At 45.9% G+C, this 21,401-nt stretch overlaps 1 long non-coding RNA gene across 1 annotated transcript; it reads right to left on the reverse strand.

The window, feature by feature from the left end:
• Positions 1 to 9,903: 9,903 nt before the first annotated feature.
• LOC146820802 (uncharacterized) lies at positions 9,904 to 20,926 on the reverse strand. Its single transcript, XR_014962624.1, has 2 exons — positions 20,799 to 20,926; positions 9,904 to 10,470 (listed from the first exon to the last, which is right to left on the reverse strand). It is a non-coding gene; the product is annotated as an uncharacterized LOC146820802 (long non-coding RNA).
• Between the last annotated feature and the right edge of the window lie 475 nt (positions 20,927 to 21,401).

Consider the following 21,401-nt stretch of genomic DNA (forward strand, 5'->3'; position numbering starts at 1 on the left):
GATTTGAGGCCAGACATGGACAGAGGAGGAAGGAGGCGAGCCTGGCCCAGTCTCCTCCTTGTGGTCCCTGGAGAGTAGGGGGACTACTAAATATGCAAAAAGCAGGGCGGCGTTCTTCCACTGAGTCAGATGGGGTCCCCGGTGAGTGAATGTACTCACGGTAGGTAGCTCCATGCAAGCACCATCCCAGCCTCACTTTTGCCTTGTGCTAACCCTAGGCCCTTGGTCCTCCCAGGGGTTTAAAGAATCTCACATAGTGGCATGTTACTTGCGCCTGTTCTGGCCAGTGATCCCGGGAGATTCAACTTTTTGGGCATTTTTCAACTCCTGATGTGCTGTTTTGATATTCTTTTGTTCCTGGTGTCCTACCGCATCCACCAGGAGTATATCTTCAGGTCTTAAATGTTCATTTACCATTCCAAATTATTTACAGTATGTTTTAAATTATCTACAAAATATTCTTCAGTTAAAATGTATAAATCTTACTTTAGAAATTGTGCAGCCAAATTACAAAGAAATATTTTTCAGCTAAATTTCATTTTTGTGCCATCGAATGTGTAAGAATGTGGTGAAGAAACCAGTAAAAGGTCTGCAATTGTCTTGTTACCGAGAACCAAGCACTGCATTGGAGGACTTGACTGTCTCAAGGTAGCACTGCAAAGCAGTCCAAAGCCTGCTCTGTGGAGGTTGTGTGGGATAGCGATCCCAATTCGCTGGCACACAACAACAACATATCGAATCAAAAGGCGAGAAACTGTTCCCCTTGTAATATGTAAATAAACAAACAACAAAAGAGTGATTCCAAACAAAGAGCTTGCACGAGGAGTCACACCTTTTTTTAAAAGATCCTTCTTTCACCAACCTGGTTGGTGACATGCTTCATCATTGGGATCCCACCCGAGGGGCCGAATGCCTCTTGGGTGTGCCGCGACACCTGGTTACAGCTGAGCGGGTTTCTTCGGGAAGTGCAGTCAGTGAAAGTGAAAGGTTAAAATTGTGTTAACTTATCCCGAATATTTTTATTGGTGGAGAAGTAAGGCAAGGTTAAAATGTGGTGAAAGTGGATGTAAATACTGGTTAAATTGGCCAGTCACATCCTACTGTGGAAGTGCAATTACCGGTCTACATGTTTCAGCCTTCGGTTGCGAGTAGTGAGACTTTCTTCAGGACCAGAATGCCACGAGGGTGTGCACACGCTAAGGTGCACCCTCACCTGTGACACCTAAAAACCACAAAACTTATTGGTTACAGTGGGCCTTCAGCAATTTCTGAAAGCAAAACAATTCTGAAAAACAAAACACATATAGAAACAAATATGCCATATTGTACATATTTCACAAAAACGTGATAACACAGTGAGGGTGCCAACACTCATGCCGGCATGCGTGCTCTTCAGGATATAACCATAAGTTGTAATCTTTAACCTAGGTGGGGTGGAAAAGAGTGTGGGTATTTCTGCACTCAAACAAGCGATCGTATATCAAGTGGACTAAGTATTGCCCCTGTGATCGTTCAAAAATATGCCGGGTCAAAGTGCAATTTTGCACTATCACCTGCAAGCCAATTCCGGAATGCCAGTTATTTGTAAAAAACATTACAAATTAAGCGAGGTGAACATGACTATTAAAAGAGGGATACGAAATCGTAAAGCTCAAGGCATCAAACAGGAGTAGGCGTGGATGAAGGAATTAGGGCTTACATGAGATGTAAAAAGATCTTACACCATGGATCCTAGCGGGGGAAGGTGGCTTGTAGTCACATGCTAGGAGTTTAAACATAGCAATTACAATAATATCAGTGCAAATTTGTTACCTTAGAGTTGCGCAGATTCTCACAATTACTTACTACGCCAAAGCCAGACACCTGTTTGGCAACTGATACCACCCGTGATCCAGGACTCCAAGGATAAAGGAGTTCAGGACGGGCATGTATAAATACAAAGTGAGCTGCAGCAGGAGAGAGCTGGATCGGCCCGCAAACCCTTCCTGTCGCGGGATAATGACATCATCGCGTAAACGTGTATGCGTCTAATCATTAAGCTCAGGGAAGGAGTGGGACGCTAACCCTGGTATAACAACATGCTTTGAACAAAAACTTCAATGTGCATGTGCAAACTAAGATACCAAGAGTGTATTCCCTAGTGCAAATGGTAACACAATCTCAAAGGGGAATTATAAAAGCATGATGCCACGTATATTTCACATTGCCCGTGTCCAGATACACTCGTAGTTAGAAGCGGATTCTTATTTGCCACACTAGGAGCTAGCAAATAGAAATGCAGCAAAGTTTGAATAAAGAGAGGGACACAGGTCTTATGGTGAGATGTCACCGTAGCTGAAGGAACTTAATTGAGGTGTAGAAAGTTTGCTCCTAAAAGGTTATGAAATTTTGCGATTGCAAAAAAGTCGGAAAAGTGGTGTTCAAATGGATTACAGGATGCTCCCTATATTAACCTTGCCTTACCTTAGGCATGTCACCAACCAGGTTGGTGAGTGAGGGATCTTTTAAAAAACAGGTGTGACTCCTCGTGCAAGCCCTTTGTTTGGAATCACTCTTTTATTATTTGTATATTTACATATTACAAGGGGACCAAGAGTGGCTCCACTAATATTCCCTTTCTCTCCTTTTGATTCGATATATTGTGACAGCGTGCAGCTGCGACAGTTCTCTAACTTGCATAAAAGAGGTGAATCACTGACTTAATACGGCATTGTGATGGAGAATCAAGGCTTAACTTTCAGTGACGCAGAGGTGGATACCATTCTGGCAGGCCCCTCTCTATTCGCGGACCCCTCCATAGCTCAGACCATTTCACAGACTACGGAATGGGAAAAACTAATGGAGCAGAAACGCAATAGAATAAGAACTGTTCTGCATGGATCCATCTTAACTGAGTACATGCGCAACAACACGGCTCCTAAGGGTCTTCTAGTAACAAATGCACCTCACATGTTTCTGGAGGATGCGACCTTCAGAAAGGAACGGTACATGCAACTGGCTAGTCCTTATCATAAAAACTGCACTGAGATTATCGGAAATCATGCTAGTTGAGTTTACTGAAACCCATTTGAAGACCACACTGACGGCATATAGAAAGAAACTGGATGAATTGAATAGAGAAGTTAACGAATATAAGAAGAATTTGACACAATCTAAGATTCAAAAATTTCCTGAAAAGATTCTCATTTAACAAAGTTTATCCTTATGCAGACCCTGATTATACTCCTCCCACAAAAAAGACTAACAACTCAGACCTATCAGAGGATGATGGCTCCCCCAACAGTGGGTCTAGTGGTGGGAAGTTACAAACCCAAACAAAGGGGGAAGAACATGATCACCTGCCCCTGTGGTAAAATGTATGTGGGGATGACAATGAGACCAGTGAAGATTCGCATCACGAAGCACAAAAGTAACATCAGATGCCAGAGGGTCACGACCAAAATGTATACACATTACCAAGAGAAGGGACACAACCCAGACTCACAACAATGGGTGGTATTAGAATGCCACCCAAGGACTACACAACAGGCACTTTTCAGAATTGAGCAACGATGGATACACCCTTTATCAACATCCACGAATGGGTTAAATGACGACATACCGTGGGCAACCCTGAACAACAGATGAGCCCTGGCTGAACGTATATCTATGCCAGCCTTTCTTTCCATGCATTTAAGGCTCATTGTCAATTACTCCTACTAGTGCCTCTATGACATCGATTTTCAATGCAACTATCGCATGTACCAACTTTAATTCAGCAACATCTCTGGGCAGTATAAATGATAAACTCACAATACACAAGATTGATTGATGGGGTACACGAGTTTTTAGGATGGAGAGAGTTAACACGCCTCACAAGTGCAGGACGCACCCATTTTCAGATATGCAAATTACCAGGGGGCTGGTGTCCCGCTTCCATGAGTTGAGACCAGACTCTTTTTTCACCGTAATTCCATTACGTGACAACCGGATTGCACACTTCAAGATGGCCGCCGAAGAGGGCCATATTATTGTGCACGCCCAGTTCAGGAGTCAGTCCTGGACGCAGCCTGAAAGCGACACGCCCCCCCCATGCGCACACAACCAGGAAACAATACATGTACTGCGGCCGGAGGCAGACACATTGTTCCTGGTACGGTCGGTGAGGGTAGATGATCCAGCGTGGTTCCCCCTTGGACATGTAAGTACTGCTTGGATACACGTGCAGGGGCCGGTTTGGCAGCTTCTTGTGGATGCTAATTGGGGCTGTCCTTTATCTTGTACATGTATTTGACACCGTAGCCAGATGCGGTACACTACGCACTCTCCCCCGCCGGGAGACCGTCGGCGCCTGGGGGTCTTTGGTGGGATCTGTGTCATGCGTTACTATGCATGGCAGGTGCCCCGCCCGGCCCCCCAGGTGTTGGAGGTTTCTGGTGGGGAGAGAAGAGCGTGCGCCTGCCTACACCTGGGCAGGGAGTGCATTCCATCCAGGCATTTGCACCGCTAACTCAGCCCCGCCTGTTCTAACTTATATCTTACAGGGCACCTAATTTTGAGGCGCCCATTCAACTCACCGTACCAGCTGAGGCGATTTTCCCACAATAGGGAGGTGAGTCACAGCGCGATCCCGCGCCGCCTCAGTGCTCTACATTAGAATCAACGATGGGCTCTGCCTATGTTGGAGCACAGTCTAACACGCTGAGTCTGATATACATGTATGCTCCTATGCCCTGCACTTGATACAACGATGTGCTATGCCTATGTTGGAGCACAGTCTAACACGCTGAGTGTGATATACATGTATGCTCTTATGCCTCACCTTACCAGTCACCATTAGGTAGGCATGTCTGCTGAAGTGTGCGTGGATATTTTACCACTACAATAACTCCTTGAACACATACAGTAGGACAAGAATGGTTCACCATGAGGGCGGACCTCATGCCAGAGGAATTTTAATGATTTTGAATGCACTTTGAACGATGTTTTATCACTGTATTGTAACACGTAAGGAGGATGCAGATCTGAAAGATGACTGAGTGGGGAGACTCAAGTAACCGTAGGGGAGGACTGATGTGATTTGTCTTTCTCCTTTTGTCTCCCTAGGTCCTCAAACAAACACTACAGAAGCAAACAGAAGTAGTGCCTCCTGGATGGTAGTTAGCTATTAGCAGCACCATTTAGTGTAGATATATATTTTTCACTTTTTCACATTATAGGTCCTGAAGAATTGCTACGATATTTTTAACCAACAGGCAAGAAACATGTCGACCCTAAGAGCTGAGCATAGTTTCAACTGACCACCCCTTCATAGGGGTATTGCCACTATACACGTTTTTAACAAGGTGGATTACCAGCCGGAATAAAACTTTATTTGGAATATCCTACCTTTTTTAACGCACTAACTGCACTCCACCTCCACGGGCCACACACCCCCACTTCATCATACGGCAAAGGAACAAAAGATCTCCGATAAAGAGCCCCTTCGCGGGAGCCAGTTGGGCATTGCAGCGCCGGCCCAACGAGGAGCAGGTCCAGATGATGAAGCATGACACCTAGCGTGCTGGGTGTATGAGGACCCTAGTTCCGCAAAAGCGGGATCCCCACATCCCTCCTCCTCCAAGTGCATTCGGCCACCCCCTCCCCCACCACTGATTTGCTGGCGGTGGTTCCCACATCTAGATTCCCTAGACATAACTCTTAGAGGAACAGTGTATACTTTTTTGTTCGCATAACCCACAACAACCCTGGCACCCCTTTCCAATATCAGGGGGAGGAGGTTTCCCTAACCAATTTACCCCACACCAACAGTACCCAATGATGGGCTGGAACCCAGCTTTCATGCAGGCCCCACTCTTTCCTCAGGACACGTTCAGGCCTCCTTTTTTAGGGAGAGGCAGGAGGGAGAGAGGGAGAAGAAGAGGGTCGAACTAGGTTAATTGGGAAGAAAACGACCCAGTAGGGAACAGTACCAGAAGCAAATCGCAGGAACAGCAACAAGGGACAAGCAACCAGTGACTCTGATCACCAATCTGTCAACAGTGAGTTTAACACCCACAGAAGAGAAGGTACTCAACAAGGGCCTTGGTTTTGCACCCACGGCCCATCTCGACAAGTTCAAATTACATTGCGAACTGTCCGACTTCTTTGGGAAGTTATGGCTTAAGGCCTACTTCGAGAAAAAAGAAACCATGGGAGATACCAACCCTACGGGCGAAACAGGGCTAAGACTTAAATCTACCTTTAGTCCACCAGCTCACACCACACCAGTTGAGATCTTGACTTTTGAACAGACAGTGTTCAACGATACTGAAAAATTTGATGACAAATGAAAATTCAGTAATTTGAGCACTACAGAATTCAAAGCCCTTAAAGACCTGTAGGCTAACACCTCAATTGTGATCAAACCAGCCGACAAGGGAGGAGTGGTGGTCATACAAGAATAGACGGAATATGATAAGGAATGTAGACGTCTGCTGAATGACCGTAAAAATTACACCCCCCTTACCTCCGACCCCATATCTGAACTGAAATTTCAGATTGGTAATTTGGTGAATTGTGCAGAAACCAACGGGTATATTTCCAAACATGAAGCTGATTTTCTGACTACGGGTGAATGGATAATCCCGTACTTCTACACCCTACCCAAGACGCACAAAAACAGAACCCCTCCCCCGGGACGCCCCATAGTCTTGGGGATTGGATCTCTATTGGAGCCATTATCGCGCTTCTGCGATTTTCTCCTGAAGCCACTGATACAACGTACTCCAACTTATCTCAAGGACACTAAGAGTCTTCTGTCCCTTTAACAATACTTGAACGTGGATGAAGAGTCCACTATCCTTGTGACCCTCGACATAGAGAGTCTATACACCAGCATCCCGCAAGACGATACCATCAGGGTGCTGAGCAAGGCACTGGCAGAGACCGATTGGGACTACCTGACTCCCAGACAATTCATTATGGAGTGTGCTACCGTGGCACTAAAGCGGAATATGAGGGAGACCTATTCCTCCAAACTACAGGGACTTCAATGGGGAGCACTTTTGCCCTAAGCGTAGCCGGGTTATACGTAATTTTCAGCAAAAGTACATTCTGGATGAAGGCAACCCTTTCAGGTCATTCTAGATATATTAACAACGTCCTTGTCATTTGGCAAGGACCTGAACATACCCTGTCTGATTTCCTACAATGGATAAACAACTGTGATATCAACCTGAAATTCACCCACACTTGCGACAGGAAGGAAATGGTTTTCCTTGATGTGATCATCTCCAAAGAAAATGGAAAACTACTAATGAAAACTAACTACAAACCAACTGCCAAGAACAATCTTTTAGAGTTCTCCAGTTTCCATCCTAGGACACTGAGAGAAAATTTGCCATATGGACAGTTCTGCATCAGGAGGAACTGTAGCAAATTGGACGACTACCGTACCCAATCAGCTGAGCTGTCAGACAAACTGAGAAATTGTGGGTATCCGGATATTTTTTTGAAGAAGAGCCAAAAAAGAGCTAGAAATTAACCCCGGGAAATCCTCCTTGAGGATAATCCTAGGCATATCAATGCCTCTTACCTGTGTGACAACATACAGCACAGCATCCAATGCAGTCAAAAAAATCCATCAATAAAAATTGGAAAGTAATACAGACCAACAACATGAATAGGGAAAAGTCCCTCTTTTCATTTAAACGGGCTAAAAGCCTTTGTGACTTCTTAGTACACATGCGTCCGAAAAGACCAGATGGCAATCCCAACCCATCAGTCTCAATACCTGGGGCCTTCTGAGTGTCACAGAACACTTCCCATGTGGAAACTGCAGTGTCTGCCACTTAACCACCACAACCAAGATCTTGGATCTTGAGCCGAATAAAATCTGGACACAAAGATCCCACACAAACTGTAATTCCATCAACTTGGTTTATTTGATCACATGCCCATGTGGCCTGAGGGACCTGGGGATGACCAGCAGGAAAGTGAAGCAGCGCATCTGCGAGCACCGGAGTAATATCCGGTGCAAAAAGAGTACTACCAGAATGACTGAACATTTCTTACAAATGAACCACATCACAAATGATCTGAAATGGACTGTCATTGAGCAGATTAAATCAGGCGAGAACACCCTAAGACTCTTGTTAGAAGAAGAACAAAGTTGGATCTATCGTCTTTCCATGCATAAACAGGGTCTGAATGATAACATTTCATGGGGCTCTGTCCTCAAGAAATAGGGACTGCACTACATTATTCCGAGACAACCCTTCACAATGGCCCCCAACACCAGCTGGGGTACCGTCACAATATAGGGAGTACCCTGTAATCCATTTGAACACCACTTTTCCGACTTTTCCACAATCACGAAATTTCATAACCTTTTAGGAGAAAACTTTATACACCTCAATTGAGTTCCTTCAGCTATGGTCTCACCATAAGACCAGTGTTCCTCTCTTTATTGACACTTTGCTGCATTTTTATTTGCTAGCTCCTTGTGTGGCAAACAAGAATCCGCTTCTAACTACGAGTGCATCTGGACACGGGCAATGAGAAATATACATGGCATCATGCTTTTATAATTCCTCTTTGAGATTGTGTTACCATTTGCACTAGGGAATACACTCTTGCTATCTTAGTTTGCACATGCACATTAAAGTTTTTGTTCAAAGCATGTCTTATACCAGGGTTAGCGTTCCACTCCTTCACTGAGCTTAATGATAAGACGCATACACGTATACGCAATAATGTCATCATCCCACGACAGGAAGGGTTTGCGGGCCGATCCGGCACTTTCCGGCTGCTGCTCGCTTTGGGCCTCATGTAGGTAAATAAATTTTACCGGTTCTTAAATACCGAGCCGTACCGAATCGGTAAATTAGAATCGGTAAGTTATATGTAGGTAAAAATTCGGTAACAGTTACCGATTCGGTAACATTCGGTAATCACGAATCGGAATTCACCGAATCGGTAAATACCGAGGTGGTATTTACCGATTCGGTAAATACCGAGGTGTTATTTACCGAATCGGTAAATACCGAGGTGGTATTTACCGAATCGGAAAATACCGAATCGGTATGTACGGATTCGGTAAATCAAATCACATGACTTGACGAAACAGCTAATCCAGTGCAACGACAGCCCACCCAACCAGGAAGTGCCCACACCCAGGCAGGTGTACATAATTAGCCGAAGTGGCCACACCCAGGCAGGTGTACATAATTAGCCGACCCTGGAGAAGCTTGGAGTGCAGAGGAGAGGCAGGGAGCCGTTGCATGTGCGAGCGGGTAAACGAACAGCATGTCCAGCCAGAGAACACAGAAAGACGGAGGGGAAAGGAGGAGGAAGCTGAAATTTAGCCCCAAGGAACTCCAGGTGCTGGTGGAGGAGGTGGTGAAGCAGCACCAGAAGCTGTTTGGAAGGCAATCCCTGCAAGTGCCTGAGGCCGAAAAGCGCAACATATGGCTGGCCATCCAGGCGCAGGTCAATGCTGTGGGAGTGACCCACAGGGACATTGAGGTCCTCAAAAAGCGCTGGTATGACCTCCGGATTGTAACCAAGAGGAAGATGGGCGACATCCAGAAGGAGGCCAGCCAGACCGGAGATGGAACCAACAGGGCACCTGCCCTCACCGAACTGGAGGAGCTGGTGGCGGCCACAATCGAGCAAGAGAGCGTCGTGGGTCTTGGGGACGCCGACAGCTCTGCCAGAGCCGCAACACACCAAGGTAAGACGAAAGCACAGCAATGTAGCCCCCCCTACCCCTATCCCACATCCCCCATTGTGAAACGTGAATCACACTGCAGTCCACACGTGTCAGTGCAGACAGGCAATGCATTCCGGGAGATGTAGTCAGGGCAACACTAACCATGACGTAAATGTTACAGGGCAACAAGGCATGTCACGCACTCGAGGCACAAGGAGACAGGGGACATATTGGAATGTGAAATGATTTATTGTGACGCATGCAATGCAGCCCTTCGGGGACACTGAGCCAATGTTGTATTTCTGTCCACAGATGTGACATCATGCAGGACAGGGCATGCTGCAGGAGAGACGGCACACCGGCCACATAAATCACCTCTAGCCAGCACCAGTTCAGACCAGGGAGCAGGCCCACTGGCAGCCGCACCACCAACACAGCCAGCCTCGCCGCACACAGAGCCAGCATCACCTCACCGAGAGCCAGCATCACCACCACCAGAGCCAGCATCGCCACTCATGTTCGAATCACCGGCCACATCTCCGCTTGCAGGTGTGAGAATGAGGAGGCGTCCAGCAGCCAGGCTACGAGCCTTAGACACCTCGTCAGACGACAGCATGGGCCCAGAAGACCGCACCGGGCCCCAGGAAGGGAGCCATGCCACTGTGCCCCACACCTCACAGGCAGCACAGACGGAAGCAAGAGGGCGCCGCAGGTCGCGTGTCCAGAGTCCACCAGCACCCACTGACGGCCATGGTGTCTTCTTGGGGCTCGAGGGCCAAATGTTGAAGCAACAGCGCCTGCAATCAAAGGCAGTCATGTCAGTCCAGAGGCACATGCGGGTGATGAAGACAACATTAGTCAACATGGACACCAACATTAGCGGCATGGCTGCGGGCATTCGGGACATGTCCCAGTCAATCCAGCAGTTGTGCAGCAAATTAGATGCTGACATCGAAGCACGGCGCCGGGAACGCCAGAGAAGGGACACTACCAGCAGGGCACTCAACCGTCTGGCAACTGCGACTTCTCTACTGTGCCGGCGCTCTGTGACGATGCAGGAGGGCCTAACACAGTGCTGCAGCGACCTGTCTCGGGGGATGGTGCAGGTGACAAGTGCACTAGGGGTGCTATTGACTAGTCAGGCGTCGACAACTGCTGCAGGGGATGCTGCGGAGAGCATCGACACCAGCAGCAGCATCACACCCCCCGTCCCAGAAGCACGCAGGAGCAGCAGGCGGCTTGGGGTTGGCTCCAGTGAGGATGCACAGGCCGTGCAATCCACCACTGCAGCGCGTATGCGCAAACATTGATGTAGCCCTGCTTAGCCACTTCCCATTGGGTGACGTAACCCTGGACATACTCCTTGTATAGATGGTATATTGCCAGATTGGCCTGTTCATGTGTTCATGGCGTGGTGCCACATTAAAACTACGTCAGGACTTCTCAAAACTCGCTGTGTCCCCTTACTTACTCAAAAATAGTTGCATGTGATATCTGCCCGTCTCTCTCTCCCATCGATTGCAGTTGGCACTCTAGCTGCGTTGCCCTCTGGCTGGCCTGACTCATCCTCGTTGTCCTCAAAATATGTCAGTTCCACATCTGTACCTTTTTTCGTGGCAAGGTTGTGCAGCATTGCACAAGTGGCAATAATCTTGCAGCAGGTGATGGGTTTGTACTGGCGTGCGCCTCCGCTCTTGTGCAGGCAGCGGAACCTGCTCTTCAGTAGTCCAAACGTGCGCTCCACCACATTGCGTGTTGTTTTGTGTGCCACGTTGTATCGTCTCTCACTCTGGGTTGCTGGGTGTAGGTAGGGAGTGAGGATGAATGACCGGCATGCATATGCACTGTCGCCTGGATGAGTAAAAGGGAACCATCAGTAACATGCCTCTATGCACTATGATTTGCAGGTTTCAAGGGGCGTCACTGTTACTTACCTAGCAGGTATCCCTCTCCGAATTCTCCGGCACTCAGTCGTGTGTAGATCCCACTATTCTGGAAGATGTAAGAGTCGTGGGTGCTCCCAGGAAACTTTGCAACAACATCTGTGATGATGTTCCCTGCATCACAGATCACCTGCACATTGATGGAGTGGGTGGACTTCCTGTTCCTGTAGATGTGCTCTGTATCAGCTGGTGGACAGATTGGGATGTGTGTACCATCAATACAGCCGATGACATGGGGGAACTGTGCCATGTGATAAAAGTCTGTTTTTGTTTTCTGCAGTGCAGCCTGTGTGTTTGGGAAGCTTATGTAGTGGTGCATTCTCTGCATCATGGCATCCAGGAACTTCCTGAAGAAACGTGACAGGCAACTCTGGGATACCCCACCCACCGCAGCTATCACCACCTGATAACTGCCGGATGCCAGCAGATGTAGGCTGCAGAGCACCTGCACATGTGGGGGTATGGCGTGCGCCCTTCTTATTGGATGGTCCAGGAGTGGCTGTAGGTCCCTGATTAAGTCCATGATGGTTTCGGGGTCTAGCCTGTACCTCTCATGTATCTCTGCATCAGTCAGCTGGAATAGTGTGATGCGCTGTCTGTAGATTTGTTCCTCCCGTCGCCACACCCTCAGTCCTGCTGCCTGTAGACGTAGGCGCCTTGCAATGACGTACATAGCGGCCATGTTGTCCACGCTGTAGCATTTTGGGATTGCTCATATGCATTGTTGATGGTTACCACCTGCTTTCAATCCGTGTTAATTACCGACTCTAATTTACCGATTTTCTTGGATTTCTTAATTACCGAGTGCTCCTACATGTCATTTTCATTTTTACCACTTCGTATTTACCACTTCATATTTACCGATTCGTTAATTATGTATTCGGTAACTCTGAATCGGTATTTTGGAATTCGGTAAATATGAATCGGTATTTACCGCCTCATATTTACCGAAAATTGGTTTTGGGACTCCTACATCTCACTTGTCTGAATACCGGTCGGTAACGGCATATTTACCGAAAATCGGCCGTTACCGACCGGTATTTGGCTACCTACATGAGGCCCTAGGTATTTATACACACCCGTCCTGAACTCCTTTATCCTCAGGGTCCTGGATCACGGGTAGTACCAGGTGCCAAACAGGCATCTGGCTTTGGCGTAGTAAGTAATTGTGAGAATCTTCGCAACTCTAAGGTAACAAACTCGCACTGATATTATTGTAATTGCTGTGTTTAATCTCCTAGCGTGTGACTACAAGCCACCGCCCCCCACTAGGATCCATGGTGTAAGATCTTTCTACATCTCCTGTCAGCCCTAATTCCTTCCTCCCCGCCTATTCCTGTTTGATGCCTTGAGCTTTACGATTTCGTATTGCTCTTTTAATAGTCAGGTGACCTCTCTTAATTTGTAATGTTTTTTACAAATACTTGGCATTCCAGAATTGCCATGCAAGTGATAGTGCAAAGTTGCACTTTGACCTGGCATATTTTTCACCGATCACTGGGGCAATACTTAGTCCACTTGATATACAATCGATTGTTTGAGTGTAGAAATACCCACGCACTTTTTCACCATCACCATAGGTTAAAGATTACAACTTATGGTTCTATCCTGAAGAGAACGCATGGCGGCATGTGTGTTGTCACCCTCACTGTGTTATCACGTTTTTGTGCAATACGTACAATATGGACTGTACGTTTTTCACTTCTATGTTCTTTCTTTCAGGCTATAGATACAGGCTGCATCATAGTGGAGTGGGATCTTGATAACCCCACACAGTGGAACCCTCTCACCACAGTCTGGTAAGAGTGGAGCCCGCCATTTATTCACATGGAATGCCACGGAACCTACTGGGCCAATTGGCAGAAACTTGTCGACCACACTGACTTCGGTGGGGTGACAATAGAATCCCCAACACACCGATCACCCTGTTTTAATAACCATATAGATGCCAGCCACATTAAAATTAATTTGACATCTATAATGGCCTTTTAACTCACTTTTTGTCTGTAAGGGCCCCCACTTAGTTTAGAAGTGCATCCCTGTCGTCGGGTGTATGCCCGCCCTGTACCAAACCAAGTTTTTAGAGGGCGAGGACTGGTCAATGATGAAGCATGACACCAGGTGGTATGTGAGACCAGTCCTTCACATATTGTGAGATGCCTGCACTCACGAATCAAAAAAACTGTAGCACCTAGGACACCTAACTGGGAGCGGCCCCATTTGTGCTAAACATTATATGTTGGAGGCTACCGACTCCTAGTACCCCGTGCCTCTGGTTCCCTGACTCCAGATCTCCTCTGGGTTTTGTGGTTACACATAGTATGAAAAACAACATATCCTGAGGCTGAAAAAGCGCTTGTGAAACCAAAGACATTGGTAAACAAGATAAGGGCATGAATGCAGCCCTAGGGTGAGCGTGTTTGGAAAGCCAAACAAGTGCAGGCAAAAAAGAAAACACAGTAGTGTGCCGAAACTAACTTATTTGGCCCTTAGTGAAGTGAGTCATGCAACAGGGCCAGTCTCCTGGGCATGACAAAAACAGCAAAAGGAGGGACAAATGTAAACTATTCACCAAAGAAAACAAAGGAATTGTGAAAGGCACATGAAGGAATGACTCTTAAAGGATGGGCATGCTGAAAGCTCATTCAGTAGATACAGCATGCAGGGCCGGCTTTAGGGCAGTGCGACTGGTGCAGCCGCACTGGGCGCTGACCTGTGGAGGAGGCGCTGACCTCAGGGGGGCACTGTGTTTAGCAATAATTTATGCTTGGAGAGATGAGGGCCATTCTGCCTGGTGGTAGTGAGAGAATCTAAGGAGGCGGTCAAGGGGTGCAGGGACGCCAAAAACAGTTGTCGCAACGGGTCCCACATGCGCTAAAGCCAGCCCTGACAGCATGTCTCGAGAAACAGGGCATGCGCAGCCTACGTGAGACCAAATAACAAGCATTTACAATGCAATAGGTCTCACATTTACTAGAGTTTGAGCTATTGGCCTTGTAAATGACAATGCCTTTTATTTATGTGTTGTTTTTAAAACAGATAAATAAAAGGCATTGTCATTTACAATGCCAATAGCTTAAACTCTCGCAAATGCAAGACCTATTATTTTGCAAATGCATTCGGGACCCGTGCTATAAAAAATGTTAAAACGTTAGGAGAGAGCATGTACAGTGCTCGGAGGCTGTAAATAAAGCCTACAGAGCATCAACACACGTAACAGTGGGTGTCTCCATGGGAAGTTACAAAATGAGGCAAGGAGGTACTAAGGAGGGACTACTAAGTCTATTGACCAATGAACAGCCACAGTTTACAGTGGACAATGACACAAGCCAATGAAAAATATGGGCAGAGAGTGGGCGGAGCTTCGAGTCCCTACCTGAATACAGCATGCCTCGCAGAGCAGCACATGCGCTGCCCAGCTTTGACCTAAAAAGCAAATTATGCGGCATTATAGATCACATTCTGTGACACTATTACTTCACTATTTTGATGTTTTAACATGCTAACACCGCATGTGGAAATGTTCCACCTCAGTAGTACCTTTTACCACACAATACTGCGACCAGCAACTCAAATGTGACTCGCTACAATGGGTCCATTTTAGCTACAAATTTCGAAATAGTTTGTGATGCTTGGGTGAAAATTGTGTTGGCTGAGATATAGGCTCCTTCTAGGCACTCCCCTCCCCAAACCCTTATAAAACTGTTATCTGTGGTAGAGGTGGGCGAGCTACTGAAAACTTGAGCCAGGCATGAGCCTGAATTCTGGCTCAGCTCGAGGTGCTGGAACCTCAAGCCCATAACGAGCCTAGCTATAATGTGGCTTCTGCCTGCCTCTCTAGTCCTATCCCCAAGATCTGGTGTTAAGGTCAGACTGGTTGACTATGGAAGATTCAAGTCTCAGCGTTGGCTTAACAACATCCTGTGATTCTGGGCAAATCATTTGACTGCCCCGTGCCTATAAACAACGCATGTGACCCTGTGAAATGTAGCTAGCGCATATTATGTAAATAAAGTGGTCCAATACCTTTGGGTTAAGTTTGCACTATATTTTAAAAACTGGAGAAAAATTAACCAAGAGGTAAAAACAAAGCCTTGACATATGGAAAGACAAATAAATGCCCATTTTCTGCTGTGTTGAACAAAGTGGAAACAGAAGCCCTGTATATATCGTCGCTTCCCTGCTTACACTGTGTGATCTGAGGGAAATATTTTATTTCACCAAAACTCTTTTCTAAGTTTTTGCCTATGAAAGTGCTTTCAAATATGTGAGTTCAGGCTACCAGTTGTATAAAACTATCACTTTTAATGAGTACTTCTTAGTGCAGCCTGTAACGTGCAGTATTAACTTCAAAGCCTCCACATTTTAAAGAGATACAAATTTTGAAGATACTCATATTTTTACATGATGTTTGCTGTATGTTTTACATAGCAAATATTTTCAGGGCTCTAAGATCCGAGCCAGACCCTTGGTTCGGCTCTGGCTCTCCTGTTAATTTGTTGGCTCGCCGACATCTAATCTGCAGCACTTGTAATTGTTCAATGAGACATTGTGGGTTAATTTGATGGGTTTGAGTGCCTGCAGGCCCATGGACTCAAATGTTACTTTTTCAGGAAATAACCCATTGCTGCATATTATTGACTAATTTCATAGATTGTGTATGTGCAATTTATGAATAGCTCTCATTGAAGACAATACGTCGTCACAGATAACAGTTTATGGGCATTCCTCTCTCAGGAATGCAGAAGCATCTGCTGGGCCTGAAATCTGGTTTATACATTTTCAGCAATTTTACCAGACTAGAACGGTTTAGTTTGTTTTAAAGGCCACAAATGCAAAGTCGTACTACAGGATTCATTTTATGTTTTGTAAGCAATAGTTTTATCCCTTTTTGAAAGAGTGGTATGAGGGCAAATTCTGAACTCTTCGGTGATGTCCCATATGTTAGCAGCTGAATCAGAGAAAGCTTACAGGGTTTAAAACTTGACAGCACAGCTCCTTAGGTCCATGCTGCAGAGAGAATCATAGTGTGGGCTTCAACAGCTCACATGTTCCCCTAAGGCTGGATTCACTTAAAAGGCTGGCAGTCTGATTAGAGCAAATGGTAAATTGAACAGATGTAATATCATGCACACCACACTCTAAGATTTGAGATTCTAACCTCTAGCCTACAGGGGTCTGCAGATCTCTGCAATAGCACCTCAGCCCATGAAAGCTACCTTTCAAGCTCCAACCATTACTAAGGAGGGCTTATGTATTTTCACGCCTTGATATCCCTCTGGGATTATTGTTGTGCTCTACAAGTACAGTAAATAAATAAATGTATAAAGAAATTTAAAAAACTTAATTTTATTTCTATCCTCAGCACCTATAATGCTATAGTATAGAAATACCCTAAGCACTAATAAACCGGGACATTAGCGCTAAAGCACCCGATGGTTACAGTGACCAGAAGTGAATGCGGAAATTCAAGAACAGTTCCAAGTTACACATATTTGTAATTTTAGGCATAGGGAGTTGAAGTGATCTGTGCAGAATTTCATATGTTTGGTCAAGTGTTATAACCGGGACCAAAAACCACTGCCTGTTGCTCACACAAACAGCAAAAGAAAATAGGCAAAAATGGGATTTTAATGGGCTTCTTGACATCCTTACATAGAACACGAGGCTCTGAATTTAGAAAGCTGCAGTATCCCCTACAAGCTCATTGATCTCACACCACAGCTATGCTTTGGGTGACCAAAAACGTACAGGCTCAAATCTCCTGCAGCAGATCTATCGCTCAAGTTACACAGATCTTACAAAAGTCAGCTTTTAAGATGCGGACATATATTTTAGGTTTCATAAACACTACAGGCTCAGGCCTCACACAGCAGAGCTATCCCTCAAATTACACAGTTCTTACAAGAGTTAACTTTTAAACAGCATATGAATCTTAGGTTATACAAATGCTACAGGCTCAGGCCTAACACAGTAGAGCTACCCCTAGGGTAACACTATATACAAACACTATAGGCTCAGGCCTCACAGGAGAGCTATCCCAGCGATAATACTACATAGAAATGCTAAATGCTCATGCTTCACAGTAGAGCTATCCTTTGAGTAACACTATGTACAAACACTGCAGGCCTCCCACAGCAGAGCTATCCTTGTGATAACAGTATATACAAACACCACAGGCTCAAGGCTCACACAGCAGAGTTATCCCTGGAGGAACACTATATACAAATGCTACAGGCTTCGGCCGCATAGCAGAATTATCCCTGCAATAGCACTAAATATAAATTCAACATGCCCATGCTTCACAGCAAAGCTATCCTTTGAGTAACACTATGTACAAACACTACAGACCTCCCACAGCAGAGCTATTCTCCAGGTAACACTATATACAAACGCTACAGGCCTCACACAGCAGACCTATCCTTGTGATAACAGTATATACAAACAGTACAGGATCAGGCCTTACACAGCAGGGCTATCCCTTTAGTAAGACTATAAACAGACGCTAAAGGCTAAGGCCTCACACAGAAGAATTATCCATTGAGTAACACGTTATACAAACACTACAGGCTCAGGCCTCACACAGAAGAGCTATCATTGTAATAACAGTGTATACAAACACTGTAGGCTCAGCCCTTACATAGAAGGGCTATCCCTTGCGTATCATTATATACATACGCTACAGGCTCAGGACTTACACAGCACAGCTATCTCTTGAGTAACAGAGTGCGTATAGGTTTTGCCTGTAAAAAACAGAACTCCTAGGTTACCCAGATCTTTGGTTAGTTGCTTTAGACCGCAGACCTATACATCGGGTGATAAACCCTGTAGGCTTTGGCAATAAACAGTTGTGCTATCTATGACTTATTCTACACAGATCGTACAGGTCCGGACTGCTGAGCTTCCATTTGGTGGTAAAAATAATTACAATCTCAAACCGCGCCAGTATACCAGAGTCTCAGGCCACAGAAAACAGAGCTATCTCTCAGGTTATGCGAACTAACAGTGAAGCCTTATACAGCAAAGCTTTCATTCAGGTTGCTGTTCCTATAACATTACTAATTAAACATAGCAGATCAACCATGTGAATTGTTCACAATCACACTAGAAATTTTCAGCTTGAAACTTTAGCTGAAGTCATCAGTTCTCTCCCTGCCTATCCCTGCCCATCCTCTGATAAATGCTGCTTCACAGGTGTTCAGTTTTCAAATTACACTTTTCACTATTTTAAAATATTAAATGAGTTTCTGTTAGCAGTAAATCTGGCTCTTGCATAGTGCATGAACACTAAGTCTTATTCAGTACCACTGGAATTACGCGGAAAAGGAGAACCAAATTATGTGGCAGGATTTACTAAATTACAATATAATAAATCTATTGGTTAATCAACAGATGATTAATTGTATGCCAACTCCAGAAAATCCATAACCATACAGAAAACACAGTGTCCGCAAAATTGCATAATTCCGATAGCCCCAGTATACTCAGACACTAAATCGCCTTTCCCCCATTTTTCTGACCGCATACGCCTCTCTTCCGGTCTTTCCTCCCACTCTCGCGTTGTCTGTCGCATCAGTCACAAAACTGCTAGTCAAGAAACAGAGTGACTCACAGGAATGGGGCAGGCTTTTTTGTCATGTGGTCCCATATCCCACATGTAACATATGAAGCTAATTTGGGCTCTGAGCCAGCAAGCAGCATGGTGGGACTTTCAGGCCTCCAAGTTGGTGGCCTGCACCATTCTTCCCTAATCAAAGAAAAAAATGGATGCTCCGATGCAATTTAAAAGTAACATGTATGATATACAAATAAAATAAAAAAGACACCTTCTGTGTGAAAAGCGAAACTACATGTCCTAGAATACAAAGTTTCACTAAAAATACCAGTGCTGGGTGAAGGGAATAGTGAGCTAGGCAACTAGGCTAGGGTAGTGCCCTGATCTCTCACCATCCCTGTTCCACACAGGCACCCCAATAACCACAGTGCCTGTCCACATCTGCTTTCGTGATTACACTCACTGACGGCAGCACAGTGATTCAAAATTCATTACTCTAATTAAATGAAAGCAAAACTACAAATCCCATTATAAAATGATTTGTTAAATGGCCGGACCGGACCCATGACATTATGTGGCAATCCTATTCCAAAAGGGATGCTCATCTCTAAATGTCCTGAGCACACTGAGGTTGGAACAGACAATCGTATCGTTGAATTTAAAAATACAAGTTCCAGTGCAACAGGAAAGACAGCTCTTCACTTAGGCAGCAGCTGCCTCGCCCGCAGCTGCAAAAAAGTACAGAGAAGTTTTATTTTTTTGCTGTTTCTGGTTTCTTTCCTTCCATGTTTAACCATGTACTTACTGGTAAGTGACTGCACTCTCCTAAACAAGCCTGTTTATCGAGGCTCAAAAAATGTTTAGAGAGTTGTAAATCTTTTCAGTGACTCTTCATGCATATAACCACCTGTTACTTGTTAGTGACCAAACAGCTGCCTGAGTGAGCAGAGGTCAGAAGTACATATAAAACAAGAGTAATATGCTGTTTAAAGAAGAAAAAAAAAAGATTACGTTAGTGACAGGATACGCTTTTTCACAGATACAGCAGTGCGCAAAAAAATCAGCAGGGCTCCTTTTAGAGCATTTACGGTAATCACGCTAAATGGGAACCCAGGGAGAGCATGGCACGAGCCGGTCTCCCCCTGGGCTTTTTCACGCAAGTGGATCGGGCCAAGTTAGTTGATAGGTTTAGACAAGTGAAGGGGTGGGACTTAGGTAGTTCTATATGTATTGGCGGGAAGACTCTCATTGTGGCGTCAGTGCCCCAGGGGTAGTAGGACTTTGTTGAAATAGTTTTCTGTCAGGTACTTCATATCGGGGATTTCCTCCAATTGGTCTCCTTTTGTTAATAATGTCAAATAACACTGCTGTTCGCGAAGCAATGCGTGTTCTTTGCGAAGCTGGGCAGGAGGGTTTGTTACAGCCTGGTGTCCCTGGGGAGGCATGGGTGGGCTTTGAACGCCCGAAACATAAGGCGGCGAAAGGGGTGGCTGAGGCAGTTGGCGCCTGCTTACCGGCACAGGCTAGGCCCCCTAATGCATCACATACCTTAGCGTCAAAGAAAGCTTCGGTTCGCACACCCACCCAGCATCCCCTCTCAGGGCCGGTTGCTGGCACGTCTACTTACGTTGTTGCTCCTTTGGAGATGTCAGGCGCGGAGCAGCTGCAATTGTTACCAAGCTCTCGAGGAGGTAGGCTGGCCAAGCCATTGTCGGCCAGGGGGCGTGGAGCTTCCAGGGCAAGGCTCGCTGTGTCTCTCTCCCGCGGGGGGCAGAAGAGGGGGAGGGGTTTTAAAACTAATGTTTCTTCTTCAGGGCTGCGTAGGCGGGCAAGCCCATCTCCTGCAATGCAAGGCCGGGGGGCTGTGACAGCTCGTAATGTTTTAGAGAGCGTAAAGTTGGTTAACAATAAAGAAAACATCACGCCCCACAAGAAACTTTCTCGCTGGTCCTCCTCACTTGTTGCATATTCCAGTGACAGCGGGGAGGAGGGCTTTTCGGAGTCCATTAAGTTACCGGCTCCTCCTGCCGCAGTTATTCCTGCAACCCCTCTTGGTGGAGTTAATTCAGGGATATTATTTCCTGGTGGGCGGGCAGCATTAATTAAGGATAACATGTTGAAGTGCAGGCTTTCTCTGACACAGTACCTGTGTTTGGTGATTCTGGCCAGGTATCAAGGTCAGATGAATACTTGTTGATGGATCAAAATGTTGGCTATGAAGTTGAACATG

The sequence above is a fragment of the Triturus cristatus genome, chromosome 6 (assembly GCF_964204655.1).
Source record: "Triturus cristatus chromosome 6, aTriCri1.1, whole genome shotgun sequence".
NCBI lineage: Eukaryota > Metazoa > Chordata > Amphibia > Caudata > Salamandridae > Triturus > Triturus cristatus.